Source organism: Acanthaster planci, linkage group LG02, assembly GCF_054643075.1.
Source record: "Acanthaster planci isolate LZ-2023a linkage group LG02, COTS_SCS, whole genome shotgun sequence".
In the NCBI taxonomy this organism is placed as follows: domain Eukaryota; kingdom Metazoa; phylum Echinodermata; class Asteroidea; order Valvatida; family Acanthasteridae; genus Acanthaster; species Acanthaster planci.
The window spans coordinates 30639695-30655555 of record NC_141778.1 but is presented as its reverse complement, the minus strand read 5'-3'; the positions used below and the strand labels follow the sequence as shown (position 1 = coordinate 30655555).

Here is a 15861-nt window from a genome sequence, read left to right as displayed (position 1 = left end):
AATGATACACACACAGACAAACACTGACAGGCAGGAGATAATACAATGCATCAAAATCCAATTCTAGTCGATACAGGTGATATATTCAGAAAGAATTAGATTACAAAATCTTGGTAAATGATTTTATTTTGAGTAAATAATTGAATCCACTGTAATTTGCCATTTTCTACCTAGACAGCTGTTAAGAAGTTAACATCCAGCCTGTTCCTACTTATTCATCTCTTTGCCATCAACCTTTCAAGATGACATCACTAATTGATTAAGAGAAGAGTTACAATGTATGCATCCAAAAATTGGTAAGTTTATTTCCATTCCTGGGCAGTGTAGGATTTTCATTACAGGTCATCAATGAAAAGTACTTGAGTTTCATTAATGAATCCTGAAAGTTTATTTTCCTTTTGTCTCAGTCACAAAAATAAGAGGGAAAAGTTTTAGTTTATTATATTTTGGGTCAGTTGCACAAATTTTCCTTTGTTCCCCATTTATCAAACTTGTCTTTCTCATCTTGAGAAATGTGTGGATAACAGTTCAAATTACCTCAGAGGGATTTTTGTTTTAGCCAGGGTTGGCTAATTTAAATCATGTTTGTTTAAATCACCTGAGCACTGATTTTAATCACAGTTTCAATCCAATGACTTATTTGAACAATAATTACTGATTTAAAACACTCTTTTGTAAAGCAATTAAACCAATCGCTCAAAGTACAACATGTCATCAACACATTCAGATATCCTTTCATTTCTTCAGCGCTTGACTGAACAGAACTTTGGATTTGACCAAAGTTGTTTAATGTTGTCTCAGTAAATGTGTGAGGATCATTTGATTGTCTGTCAAGCCAAGTGTCTTTTGGAGAGACTGTGTTTGGAGAGTGAACTGTTTACATTCAAGCATGCAATGCTACCAGTACCAAAAGTCTTCAGTAGTACATCATGAATCACATGTGCTGTTATCAGGGTATTTGCTATGGAGGAATTTTGAGTACTTTACATGTACATGTACATGTAGATGTACATGTACATGTACTGTACCTAGGCAAAGTCTATTGGGCGATTCCGTATGGGAATTGAGAAAAATGGCAAATTTAAAGCTGATGGAATACAAATTACATGTATGTTGACTGTGCGTTGTCAGTAAATGTACACCTGGCACGGAGCCAAAAAATGTTTTTGAAAATAAGGCAAAGTAAAAAAAAACATGTTTCTCGTCCAGATTTTTGAAAAAAACGAAGGAAGTGGGACTTGTTATTTTGTATTGTTTTTCAAGATGGCTGCCATTTTAAAATTTCCTGCAAGTGTTTCCACTGTTCAAAGACATGTTAAAATGAAAGACAAGTTGGACAAAAGAACTGAACCTATTGACAGTGTCGTTTAGTGTTGTATTGGTCCACAATGAACAGGTTTAGATGCATTTGCTTTAACAGCCAAATGTCAGGATTTATTTTGGATGAGTAATTTTACAGATAAAATCAAGCACCAAATGTCATCTCTCAAAATCTACAAGTGTACACGACAAGCTATAAATAAAAGTGTGTTTGTGTTTTTCCATAAACATGGGAAGATTGATTAGATATATTTGAGGCAATTTTTTTTCTTTACATTTTGTCGGTTTACTTTCGGAAGTCTTGTTTTTCTACTGAAATTTTACCTTTGGACCATGCCCCAGATGTTGGTTCCACAAGGTTGACTAGAAATGGTCAACTACATGTACCTTGCATTTGAATACGGTCATTCCAACTGTTGCTAACTACACTTACATGTACACGTACATGTACATGTAGCTTACATGTATATGGTTGAGATCCAATCACTCTAGATGACTGCATTGTAGTAGACTGCATTGCAGTTCTACATTGTAATAATGCATACATGTTACTGCATTGACACATACATGTATGGACAATTATATTGTGATTTCACAGCACATTAGCTTATTCAATGTTCCTAGTTTGTGTAATTCCGTTACTACTGTATGTTTAATGTACATTTATGCTGTTGGATACATGGAACAAGTCCTACCCCTACAAACTGAAGCAAGATTAAGCAGTTGGAAGCTGACAAATGTATTTGAAGCAACTGCCTGGTTTCTGATGAATACTTGGGGTTCAGGAGTTGGAAATTTCATGTTCTTTTCCGATACACCCTTGTTGCTACATGTACAGATGTACATGTAAAAATTGTAATAGCTTTCAAATAGGCATACAGATGCATTGTTTTATGGTTTATATTAATATGATTAAATCTGAAAAACATGCCCAGATTTAAAAAAGAAAGACTGCTGTTCAAGAATTGGCATTTTTCAAGGTACATGTACATGTACATTTCACATGTGTAATTCGTTACTACTGCCCTTTGTGTCATCCAAAAGGCCACATGTTCTTCTATGTAATCATATGAAATTCATATCCATATTTGCAGTAGTTAGGGAAATATCTGTAAAAGAAAGTGCGAGTTCTTGTCCAACAGCCTTCTATTTTGCGTAATTCTGGCTTCGTCTGCGCTATACCGGTCCTGTTCCCGCTCAGTGAATGCTTCATATCTTCGAGCATAAAAGGTCTTAAAATTATCTAAATCTGGCAATTGTTTTGCACCTGAAAGGGCACAGGTTCCTCTATCTAATGATATAAGTTTCACATCCATGTTTGCAGTAGTTAGGGAAATATCTGCAAAAGGAAGTGCAAGTTCTTGTCCAACTGCCTTCTATTTTTCGGAATTCTGGCTTCGCCTGAGATATACGGATCATGTTCCCGCACAGTGAATGCTTCATATAACCGAGCATAAAAGGTCTTAAAATTATCTAAATCTGACTATCTTTGTGTCATCCAAAAGGCAACATGTTCCTCTATCTAATCATATAAGTTTCATTTCCATTTTTGCAGTAGTTAGGGAAATATTTGCAAAAGGAAGTGCGAGTTCTTGTCTGACTCCTTGATATTTTTGTGTAATTCTGACCTTGCGCTATACCGTGTCATGTACTTGCACTGAGAATGCTTCATATATTATAGCATAAAAGGTCTTAAAATTTTCTAATCTTCCAATTTTTGTGTCACCTGAAAGGGCACATGTTCTTCTATCTAATCATATAAGTTTCATATCCATAATTGCAGTAGTTAGGGAAATATGTTCAAAAGGAAGTGTGAGTTCTTGTCTGATTCCTCGATATTTTTGCGTAATTCTGACCTTGCGCTTTACCGTGGCATGTACTTGCACAGAGAATGCTTCATATATTCCAGCGTAAAAGGTCTTAAAATTATCTAAATCTGGTAATGTTGTGTCACCTGAAAGGGCACATGTTCTTCTATGTAATCATATGAAATTCATATCCATATTTGCAGTAGTTAGGGAAATATCTGTAAAAGGAAGTGGAAGTTCGTGTCCAACTGTCTCATATTTTTTGCGTAATTCTGGTTTCATCTGCGCTATACCGGTCCTGTTCCTGCACGGTGAATGCTTCATAATCAAGCATTTAAAGATCTAAGAATTATCTAAATCTGGCAATCTTGGTGTCGTCCAAAAGGCCACATGTTCCTCTATCTATTCATATCAGTTTCATTTCCATTTTTGCAGTAGTTAGGGAAATATTTGCAAAAGGAAGTGCGAGTTCTTGTCCAACAGCCTTCAATTTTTCGGAATTCTGCCTTCATCTGTGCTATATCGGTCCAGTTCGCGTACGGTAAATTCTTCATATATTCAAGCATAAAAGGTCTTAAAATTATCTAAATCTGGCAATTTTTTTGTCACCTGAAAGGGCACATGTTCCTCTATCTAATCATATAAGTTTCATATCCATATTTGCAGTAGTTAGGGAAATATCTGGAAAAGGAAGTGCGAGTTCTTGTCCAACTGTCTCATATTTTGGGGGGAATTCTTGCTTCGTCTGCGCTTCACCGGTCCTGTTCCCGCACAGTGAATGCTTCATATATTCGAGCATAAAAGGTCTTTAATTATCTAAATCTGGCAATTTTTCTGTCACCTGAAAGGCCACATGTTCCTCTATCTATTCATATAAGTTTCATTTCCATTTTTGCAGTAGTTAGGGAAATAGCTGGAAAAGGAAGTGCGAGTTCTTGTCTGACTCCTTGATATTTTTGCGTAATTCTGACCTTGCGCTATACTGTGTCATGTACTTGCACAGAGAATGCTTCATATATTCCAGCATAAAAGGTCTTAAAATTATCTAAATCTGGCATTGTTTGTGTCACCTGAAAGGGCACATGTTTTTTTATGTAATCATACATTGTATAAGTTTTATATCCATACTTGCAGTAGTTAGGGAAATATCTGGAAAAGGAAGTGCGAGTTCTTGTCTGGCTCCTTGATATTTTTGTGTAATTTTGACTTTGCGCTATACCGGGTAATGTACTTGCACAGAGAATGCTTCATATATTTGAGCATTCAAGGTCTTAATATTATCTAAATCTGGTAATTGTTGTGTCACCTGAAAGGGCACATGTTCCTCTATCTAATCATATAAGTTTCATATCCATACTTGCAGTAGTTAGGGAAATATCTGGAAAAGGAAGTGCGAGTTCTTGTCCAACTGTCTCATATTTTGGGGGGAATTCTTGCTTCGTCTGCGCTTCATCGGTCCTGTTGCCGCACAGTGAATGTTTCATATATTCGAGCATAAAAGGTCTTTAAATTATCTAAATCTGGCAATTTTCTGTCACCTGAAAGGCCACATGTTCCTCTTTCTATTCATATAAGTTTCATTTCCATTTTGCAGTAGTTAGGGAAATATCTGGAAAAGGAAGTGGGAGTTATTGTCTGACTCCTTAATATTTTTTCGTATTTTTGACTTTGCGCTATACCGGGTAATGTACTTGCACAGAGAATGCTTCATAAATTCCAGCGTAAAAGGTCTTTAAATTATCTAAATCTGGCATTTTTTGTGTCACCTGAAAGGGCACATGTTTTTTTATGTAATCATACATGTATAAGTTTCATATCCATACTTGCAGTAGTTAGGGAAATATCTAGAAAAGGAAGTGCGAGTTCTTGTCTGACTCCTTGATATTTTTGTGTAATTTTGACTTTGCGCTATACCGGGTAATGTACTTGCACAGAGAATGCTTCATATATTTGAGCATTCAAGGTCTTAATGATGTTATCATTGTTTTCGTTAATTATGAATGAATTCTCCGTTTCTTCTTTAGTGGTGATACAAGAGGGGCAGTAGTTGTCATTGCTACTAAATTTGGCTAAACTATCAGCCAGGGCTTCAGCCTTTTCCCCATCGTTGATGATGTCGGCGTCCTTGTAGTGTAGGATGGGAATGCTGTTAGTGACGTAGGATTTATCAATGCATTGGATTTTGTTCCAGATAGTTTAGATGTTGGTTTTTGGGTTTATTTTATTGCAGAAGTTTTCCCAATCTTTCCTTCTGGCGTCATTGATGGTTTTTCTAACAGTAAGTCTTTTTCTAACGTAGGTCTTTTTTTTAATTCATGTATGTGAAATCAGAAGGGAGTCTGGTTTTCTGAAGTTTTTGAGAGTTTTTTCTTCTCGGCAATAACACTTTGCACTCATTGTTCCAGCAGGGTTTAGGAGCTTTATGGTGCTTGGGGTTGGTTTTGGGTATGGACTTGGACATGGCAGACTGGAGTTGTTGAGTGAAGTTATCCTACACCACATGTGTTATTGGAAATATTGGGTTCAGATACATGTACAGGTACATGTATGTTCTGATGACAGGCTTCTTCAAATTTGTCCCAATCAGCTTTTTTTCAGGGACCATTTGGAATGAAAAACGGATGGATTAGTGTAGATGGAGTGGTTAAGTTCAATAATAAAAGGACAGTGGTCACTGCCCCAAGTATCGTCAAGAACATGCCAATTACTCTTAGCAGCCAGCCGTGGTGTCATGAAAGTGATGCCAGTACAGGAAAGTTTGTTGTGAGAAGTATCAATTCTTATACCTTCACCAGAGTTGATACAGACCATGTTTGTATCTACCAGCAGATTTTCAACAATCTGTCCATAATGGTCCAAAGTAGAGCTGCCCCATAAAGGATTATGACTATTTAAATCTCTGCAAATTATACAGGAATTGTCACATCTGTTCAGAATTTCTTGAAGAATATCTTGAGAATGGGTTTGATTAGAGGGGAGTACAACTGAAATACGGTCTGCAGTCATTGCCCCATGTGGTACTGCTGACACAGTGGAGAAGGTGGAGTTTTCTTTTGCATTTTAAGATGATGTTGTCAATATGTTGTTTCCATGTTAATTTACCAGTACCATCAAAAGTGACACCCAAGAGTTTGGCTGATCGTAGGATTTGGATATCGGTTTTGGATGGGGAGAAAGACGTTGACCTTCTTTTTGCTGGTGAAAAAGACTGCAATCGTTTTTGGATGTGATAGCTTACAGTAAATCCCCATTTTTCACACCAAATCAAAATATTTTTGAATTTTCTTTTCAAGGAAAGTGATGTTTCTGTTTGATTTCCAAATAGCTACATGTACATGTACATACAACATGTACATGTACATGTCGTCTGCATACTGAGAGATTTTGGCATCAGGCAGGATTTTGGAATGATCATTAACTGCAGTGTTAAAAAGAAGCGGACTGATTACGCTGCCTTGGGGAACACCAGTTTTTTTTTATCCTTTCTGTGGAAAGATTATTGTTGGTTTTTCTTGAATTTTCCTATCATTCAGGAAATTATAATGATAATAAAAATAATAACATTTATAAAGCGCATTTTTCCGAAGGTTACAATGCGCTGGAAAAAAAGCAACTGCTGGAAAGTAAACCAGGTGCTAAGATAAAATTAGTGGGAGCAGATGACCCAAACCTAAAGTGGAAACAGATGAGATTTAAGTTTACATTTGGACTGTTGTAAGGAGTTGCAGTTACGAATACTAAGAGGTAATGAATTCCAGCATCTACATGTACATGTAGGTCGAGCAACAGAAAAAGCCCTGTATCCTACTTTTTTGAATGTACGTGGTATTTTTAGGTTGTGTTTTGAGCGGAGGTTACTTCGGTTAGGTTTGCTGTGATCAAGAGAGTTGATTATGTATTGAGGATATGTGCCAGGTAGAGTTTTACATGTATATGTACTGTACGTTGACGGCTGTTTTGAAGATGATGCATTTTTGAACAGGTGACCAGTGTACTGGTACATGTACAGTACTGTATATTCGCTGTGTGTGTATGCACGGTATGTACGTGTTGTCGTTGCATGCACTGTGTAAAACTTGCGTCCGTCTGCCATTGCGTTTCATTTCGTTCTCGTGGTGGTCTGATTTCGTCGTCATCCATCAAAAATGTCGTACAAGGTACTTGTAGTAGGCAGGGAAGTGGATATGAATGTTGACAAAGGATTCAAAAATTCTTGGAAATTTTCCTGGCTGGAAACAGAGGTGGACAGAGAATTAACCAAGAGGAAATCAATATTTTGTCGTCACTTCCTTGTGAAAATCAACAAACTACGTACTGTAGTGTGAAGTGCTTTTAAAGCATCCGGTTGGTGGACTGAAGGACATCAAAATGCATGCCATCTCGAAGATAAAATTTTGTGGATCACTGATAACTGCGTGTGTGTGTGTTACACTTGTAGGTGTTTGATTGTCACCAATTATAGCTTACATGTATAATTGCAATTGAAGTGAATAAGGACAAGGGTTTTGTTGCAGTAAATGTTACAATTGTTGTAATTGTAAGAACAGCTCTTGTGGTGGCTTACATGTAGTACCTGAATCTCCTCCTATAATCAAATAGATATGCAGCAAATTGTAGGGAAGCTGTGGCCGACGCGACTTGCAAAACCCTCTGAGGAATGTTTCGTGGATGTTCACTTTCCCCAAATCACATCCCTGAACAATGGCTTCTGTAAACCACCCTGAGGGCAAGAACAAAGCCAAATCGGTGGAATTTACTTGAAATGGCCTCATAGTGCAAACAATGTCTGCAACCTCTTGTACTTGAAGTAGCTAAATTTCCATTTGTTCATGGACCTTGTGTTTTTATAGTGGAACCCGTATTGTGGACAATCCGAGGCTCCGATTTAGCACTCAGTGTTGATGTTGTCAAAGGAATGAAGTTTATCTCCGATTGGAGATGGTGGATTGGCGGGGCACAATGGTGAGGATGATAGAGAGAAATCATCCATATTCCATGTGTCTTCCATCACTTGTATCGAGTCAGATGCACAACTGATAGCCAGGTCATCAATTCTGGGCTTTTTACGACCAGATCTCTTCTTTTGGTGCTTTGACCTCCTGAATGTAGACAAATTGATATGTCTTGTATCAGTTACCCCAGGAGCCAATCTGACAGCTAGGCAGCATGGGATTATATACATTGATATGTCTTGTATCGGTTACCCCAGCAGCTAATCCAAGAGCTAGGCAGTATGGGATTATATATATTGATACATGTACATGTATGTCTTGTATCGGTTACCCCAGTTAACGTACAGGTCAGCTGATTTTTCTGTCACGGTCAACATTGTTAAATAATTTGTGATCTTTCTGATTCAAAATGAATGAAACAACCCTCCAGATACACGAAACAGGAAATTTTCAGATTTGGAGGTACATGTACAGTTGTGACATTTCATATAAATGACTTGCGAAAACTATCCAACAATAGTTGCACTGCGCTAACATCCCTGTATTGGCCTTAAAAGTCCGTTCTTTTGATGACCATGCTGGAACTGCTAAATGACAAAATCATTGAACTATGACAGCAATATTCATTTATGCTCTCTTTTCAACGTCTCTTACATCTTAGCTTGTAATTCAATTGTTGCATGCGTACTGATATTCATGCTTTTATTATCCTGCATTGTTTTACAGGCTCAGCATATTTTTATTTGCGACAAGGAATTGTTGTAGCGTGTCCTGTCAATACTCAACCCTCCAATCAGTACTTGAGTTTGAAACAAGATGCAACACTACTGGTACCTCTGCTCCCTGGCCTATATTACAGGCGTTTCCAAAAACCACTAAATTCTTGTCCTCTCAACCAGTGATAGAAGCAAAGAAGACAATGCTGAAGCTCGTGTGGAGATGTAGACATACCCATGGCTGCTCCCTTAGGATGAAGAATAGCTAACTCTGCATTCATCTCAGCTTTCACTGTGGCAGTTTGTCGTCTAGGGGCAAAGAAACCAGGCAATAGTTGTCGGAGATGCTCGATTATTTCCGTTGGGTTTTTCTTGTCCAACTTGAAGTATTTCGTAAGTCGAAACATGGAATTGCCGTGCAGAGTTAACCTTGACAATGTCATCATACAGAGAAAATCCATCTCTCGATTCTATCATCTTCAACATAGAAATTATGTCGCCTTTGTGAAGGTCATTCCAAGCAGCCACGTTTTCATTTATTTCTCCTTTCTGCAGGCTACAGTCAAAGCCATGCGTAGTAAAATATCTTCTTTCTCACCAAAATTAATGTTGCGTGCAATGCCCAAGACACTCTCCCTCTGCTGCTGTAATCTTTTGGAAATTTCTCTGGAATGACAATCAGAGTTTCGGGCATCTGGGTTGTTACATCTTTTTTTTTCAATACCAGTAACTGTCTTATGCAATGACTTGGTGCTTTTCCTCTGCGCCTCGCTTTCTGATAGGATGTGGCAGTGCACCATTTTCAACTTGGACTCTGTAGCTGTCAAGAATGGCTGGATTATGTTCTATTTCTGCAGGGGGATTGTTGTCAGGGAATTCTCTTGTGGGCTGCTCACCATCACGTGCGTCTCCTGTTCTGGAGGTGACCAGCTGCTCTTGCTGCCTGATCGCTGGCTGATCAGTCTCATTTCTACCTTGTTGTTGTTGCTCGTTTTATATATTAGACATTGTCTAATTTTTGGCTGGTCTATCATCCATAGGCCTGTCTCGTGGTCGCTATTAAAGTCTCTATCTACTGGCACATTTGAAAATGAAAGAAGATGTATACCGGTACATCTTGATTTTACAGCATTTCTACGTTGTTTAACGTCTTCTGACTGTGCAACCCTGCTATCGTTCCGGAAGGAATGACCTCCAAACAATAAAGTTAGAAAGGCTGCCGGCGAAATTGCTCGTCTTTGGCGTTCTCCTTGACTAAATAAAAATGTTTCCTTGCAACAAATCCTTAATTCATTCTCAAAGTGTCAAATGTTCCAACCTTTTTTTGTGTCGTCTTAGATCTGGATCAAAGAATGTGAGTGTGGATCCATTCATGGGCTCCGCATCGAAATTATTACACCAGTAATTCCAGTCGTCCATGACAAAGTAATGACATTTTCAAACAATTATACCCATTTATTTGCTGTAGGTCTTTCCCAGCTGAACTCAATAACACGAAAGACCGTCATTGTCGCAAACTAACCCTTTCCGAAGAGAGCGAATTCCACAAAGGAAACAGCTTTTGTTGAAGCATAAAGTATACATCACAATGAGATAAGGAACTAATAAAGTTGGATTTATATTGTTCATAAATTTCTGTGATCACGGTTCGTAAATTTATAACTACAACCAAAAGAAAACAAACAGGATGAGTTGTGACAGACAAAGTTGGGGCAATCAAGCTGGTAAAAATGTTGGCAAAAACCCCGCTGCATGAAGTTTATTTAACAGTAACTGTCCACACCCATGACAAAACATCATGCATGTACATTTTTGGCAACTGACAGAAAACTGGAAGATTAATGAGAAGAGGTTGAAACAGCTTTCTGATGCCATCTTGGTAACCGACATAACCAATGTGCACTGTGAGCATGCATAAACACATGTACTGTATAGTGTGTTCAGCATACCCTGAGGTTTCAGCAGTCGCTGAGTCTGAACTCCCCTGTGGCTGCCCAGGTAATTGAACATGGTTAGGAGTAGATACTTGCGATCTGACAGGGTTTCTGCACAAACCCCTTGTGCAAGGGGTGTTTGTGTAGAAGTATTAACCTCTACGACAGTGTGCTGGTAATGCAACCTAATGACCACACACCCGCTACATTGTTAGACAGTATTACACCTTATGACAGTGGTTATACTAGCATCAAGTGGAAGTGGAGAAATAAACAGAGCGAGTTCAGATAAAGAGTTTGGACAGTCCTTTTCCCATGTAGTAATTAAGCTGCACTGATCTTCGGCAATCAAAATGCTGTGCAACTACATGTATGTTAGCAAAACTGCACATGGTCAGACCCCCCAGACGTAATTAAGCGAGCTGTGCGAGAGGTGCTTGTAAATCACAGACAAGTATCGAACTGTTGCAACCGAGTTTGAAATTTGAGCATCACCACTGCTTGGAACAACTATCTTACTTGAACTCAAGTATAAATCCAGTTTTCAAGTCATTCAAGTACGTGTATACGTTTAGATTATCCGCATACCATGTTCCAACTTACCTCATATCATGTTCCAACGTATGAACGCTGTAAAAGAGGTTAGTTGGAACACATATCTTAGTTGTGATCGAGATGGATTATCTAAATAACACATACATGTATGTGTATAAATAAATTGGTAGAGTTGCTATTTCTTGAAAAAACCCTGGTTATGGATATGTTTTTGTGAAAATCGTTTTAACTAACCCCCATCTCCCCTATCATTGTGAATCAAGTTATCGGTTGCTAAAGCCTCAGTTGCCTAAGCTTGCATGTGAAATCTTGGCCTACGGCCTACGTAACGTTTGTAGCATTGCTGAAAACGATTAAAAAACATAACAAATCCGAGTGTTGCACTTTAATTGACTCTATTTAAACCAGTAATGGCTTTTTGTATGGAAGACTTAAGTTATAAAACTATGAAAAAACTAATTCTTCTTTGAGCTTTGTCCAACCATAAATGACCTGAAATACCTCTCCAAAAAGATATACAACTTGTGGCCCTTAGGAAGTGCAGACACTGACAAATTGGTATCTTTGCTAACAATTCTATGATTCCTGAGGTCTTTTGGGGGTTGAGTCTTGACTTGGTTGCTAACTATTTGGTCTTCAGACTTTTATTCCAACCAGTGGTGTTTATTGATTAGCCTGTTTGATTACAAAGTCTTTCTAAATGATTTTTTTGGAGTAAATAATTGAATCCACTGTAATTTGCCATTTTCCACCCAGACAGCTGTTAAGAAGTTAACATCCAGCCTGTTCCTACTTATTCATCTCTTTGCCATCAACCTTTCAAGACGATATTACTAATTGATTAAGAGAAGAGTTACAACGTATGCATCCAAAAATTGGTAAGTTTATTTTCATTACAGCTCATCAATCAAAAGTACTTGAGTTTCATTAATGAATCCTGAAAGTTTATTTTCCCTTTGTCTCAGTCACAAGAAAAAGCGGGAAAAGTTTTAATTTATTAACGTTTGTGTCAGTGTGCTACGAGTACCAAAAATCTTCAGTAGTACCTCATGAATCACATATGCTGTTATCAGGGTATTTGTTATGAAGGAATTTTGAAGGTACATGTACTTGTACATGTAGATGTACCTTCATGTACATGTAGGCAAAGTCTTTTGGGCGATTCCGTATGGGAATTGAGACAAATGGCAAATTTTAAAGCCTGTGGAATAAAACTTAAATTGACTGTGCATTGTCAATAAATGTACACCTGGCACATACCGTAGCCTAAAAGGTTTTTGAAAATGTGGGGAAGCGTGTTTTAGGGGGCACCATAGTTTATTTTCATGCCACCAAGAAATGTATAACAAATTCGATGCGGTGCGGTGGGCGTATGAGTAATAATTATAATCCTTTCTAGTGTGGGTACCACAGAGTGAGTATCTTGGGATTAATTTGTTACCATGAAAACTAGCTTTTTGCACTGTTACAGCTGATTTGTAGTCTTTTCACCTTCGCGATCTATGATTCCATAGTGTGTGACCCGACTTGATGATTATTGGGGGTCATAGCAGAACACGGAATGAGTGATTTTGGAGTGAAAATTCACAGTCTTGATTGTAAAAGTTTCACGCGAAGCGTACATGTGATATTGTCATGTACGCTTCTACATTGTACTTCAACTGTTTGTTTGTGTGGTGACTCGTATGATTTACACTAGGGTTTCGATCTTTACTCCACACACTGTTCATTATTAGGTGCTGTCTGGAAGGCCAAGTCCACGGTCGCACACCGGCTTGGCATTCGGGGAATTCGAGGAAATTTGGAAATTGGGAATTTGAGTAATTGGAATTCGAGGAATCCGTGAAATGTGGAATTTTATGTAAAAGAAAATAAAGAATAAAAGATTTGAATTGTAATTGTGATCAAACCTAGATATTGGAACCCCCATCACCCGGAATACTGCAATGGTTACCCTGATGTTGAATATTAATGAAGATACATGTAGCTGGATGTCACAAACTTTTTTTTTCTGAGGTATGGGATTAGAAATACATGTACATGTAGCTTGCATGACACTGAGACAATCACTAAAAATACAGCAATGAAGAAGTTTGACTTTTTTAATCCATTGTACATGTAGGGCCTGGAGGATGGCAAATAACTCAGCTGTGAACATAAAAAGTTTGTACATGTAGATGTACTGGTACCACTGTTTCATCTGAAAATCTTAGAATACTTAATCCTACAAGAGCAGGGTTATGTTGGCCCATCTCACAGTGGAGAGGAAGGGGGAAGGGGTTCCCTCCCCAAGAACTCGGCAGCACCTTGGTCGATTTTGTAAAAAACCTACATGTACCAGGCATGTAAAGACACTCCTTGTCATTACAAATGCAGAGTTTGAACTCATTAAATCCTTTTGTTGTTCTGGTCATACATGTATGAAGTTCAAGGCTACATACATGTACGTACCATACATGTGTACCAGCTATGGTTACCAGTACCAGCCTGCGTACATTGAGTACCGCAGTGAAAAAGTATACATTTTTGACTAATCTGTCGTGGAAAAATCTACGCTGCCCAAGAAAAGCATATACATGTATCATTTTCACAATATTCGTGTTAAAATGACCACAGAGGGTTACTCTGAAAACTTTTCAAGGGCTCAGCTCTTAAAGAAATGCACTTGGCCAATATACTGATAGGAAAAAAAATGGGAGGGGACAGATTCTGCCCCCTTTCTATACCTTTTTTCACTCTTGTCTTTGGAAAACCCCCAAAATAATACTTGTACCTTTTACTTTTTGCAATGGTCTAAAAGGGTTTTATTCTAAATAACAAAAAAACAAGCTTTGCTTTCTCCCCAAGTACATGATCGATGTCAAAAGAACTAGGGCTCCTTTCTGACCCTGTCCAATTACATGTAAATAGTTCTGTACTTCAAGGTACTATGCATCACTTGTACTATGCAGAATCGCAGGTTAAATTGCAGGCTACACTTCCTTCAGATAGGGTTTAGATATTTATTCGCCACTTATATGTACATGTACCAGTAGGTGATCAACTGAGAATGCTGGATGGCACCCAAACATATCACACATTTTGGTTTCACAGCTCATGCACACAGAACGGACCTCATGCTTTTTGAATGAACCACATTTTTCAAGTTTTGTGTTCTCTAAAAATCTCGCTCACATCAGAAAGTAATAGCCATAATGATTTTAGAGGGTTTGCTGTAGACAAAAGTGAAAACAAGTGCAGAAGCTGTGAAAAAAATGACATTGAAATTTGTGCCCCTGTACATTTTCAATGGGCTGCTCAAGTTTGTTGTTTCCACTTGCCATTTATGCGCATGGGTACATAAATTAGAACTTTTAGTGAACTGGTCTATTAAGACAGAGTATGACTGAAATAGTATATTACAGTCAGTGCCCAATGTGATTCTGTTGATACAGCAGTTAAGTTTTCTTTTGTACTTTACAGCAATATTATCTATTAATTTGGTCGATTGCAGGATTTGGATTCAGTGGTTTTGGATAAACTTAAAGAGAGAGTTGTTGGTCTTCTTTGTGGAAGTGACTGCAATTGTGTTGGGATGAGATAGCTTGAAACCCCATATTTTGCACTAGGAAAGAATGTTGTTGAGAGTTTTTTTTTGGTTTTCTTCTCAAGGAAAGAGATGTTTCTGTTGGTCTTCGAAATTGCTACCGGTATACATACAATGTATATATTACTGGTATCTGCATATTGACAAACTCTGACATCAAGGAGGTTGTGAGAGTGATTAACATTGAAGAGTTGTGGGCTGAGAATGTTGCCCTGCGGGACAACATTTTCTGAGATTCTTTCACTTGTTTTTCAGGCTTTGTAGATGGCCGATTCAAGATTAAGGATGTGGTGTGGAGTGGATAGGATGGCAAAATGAAGATACAATGTATGGAAGGATCTTTCCCCAGTTGGAGAATGGGAATGAGGATAATATCTTTCCACTGTTTGGGACATTGAGAAGTGTGCCAAATCATGTTGAAGATTAAAAGTATTCCCTGACTTTTAAGGGAAAATGTTTGATGTCCTTATTGTTTATTCCATCTTTGCCAGGTGTTGTGCATTGGGAGGAATCAATGGCATGATTCAATTCATTATATTGATTGAACAGTTCATTAATTACATTACAGTATCATTGATATCAATTAGATTGAGATTGTTTTCAGTGTCTTGTTACATGTACACTGAAAGTATTGATGGAAGAGGGACTGTGATCTTCAGTTCTACTGATTTTGGCAAAGTTGTTGATGACCAGTGCCTCTTTGTAAGTACCAGTACTGATAATTGCTATTGTAGTGTTAAACTGGATACTACCCCTTGTTTGGATAGGATCAATCCATTGGATCTTGTTTCTAATAACTTTTGGTTAGTCTTAGGATTAATATTATCGCAAAATCTTTGCAATTCTTATTTTTTAGCAGCTTTAGTAGTTTTCATAGCAATGGCACATACATGTACCCTTTTATAAATTGAAGTTTATTAATTGAGATTCTAAGGTTTTTCAAAGCCTGATTGTGTCTTTCCATGTGAACATGAAAGTCACTGTCCAGTA

The 15861-nt window shown here is 37.8% G+C and overlaps 1 long non-coding RNA gene across 1 annotated transcript in view; it reads left to right on the top strand.

Annotated features, from left to right (window-relative positions):
• Positions 1–15861, top strand: part of LOC147800140 (uncharacterized) — a 68687-nt gene that overhangs the window by 6544 nt on the left and 46282 nt on the right. The window contains exon 2 of the long non-coding RNA XR_015424435.1: positions 175–296. This is a non-coding gene — a long non-coding RNA (uncharacterized LOC147800140). The remainder of the gene's footprint in view (positions 1–174; positions 297–15861) is intronic.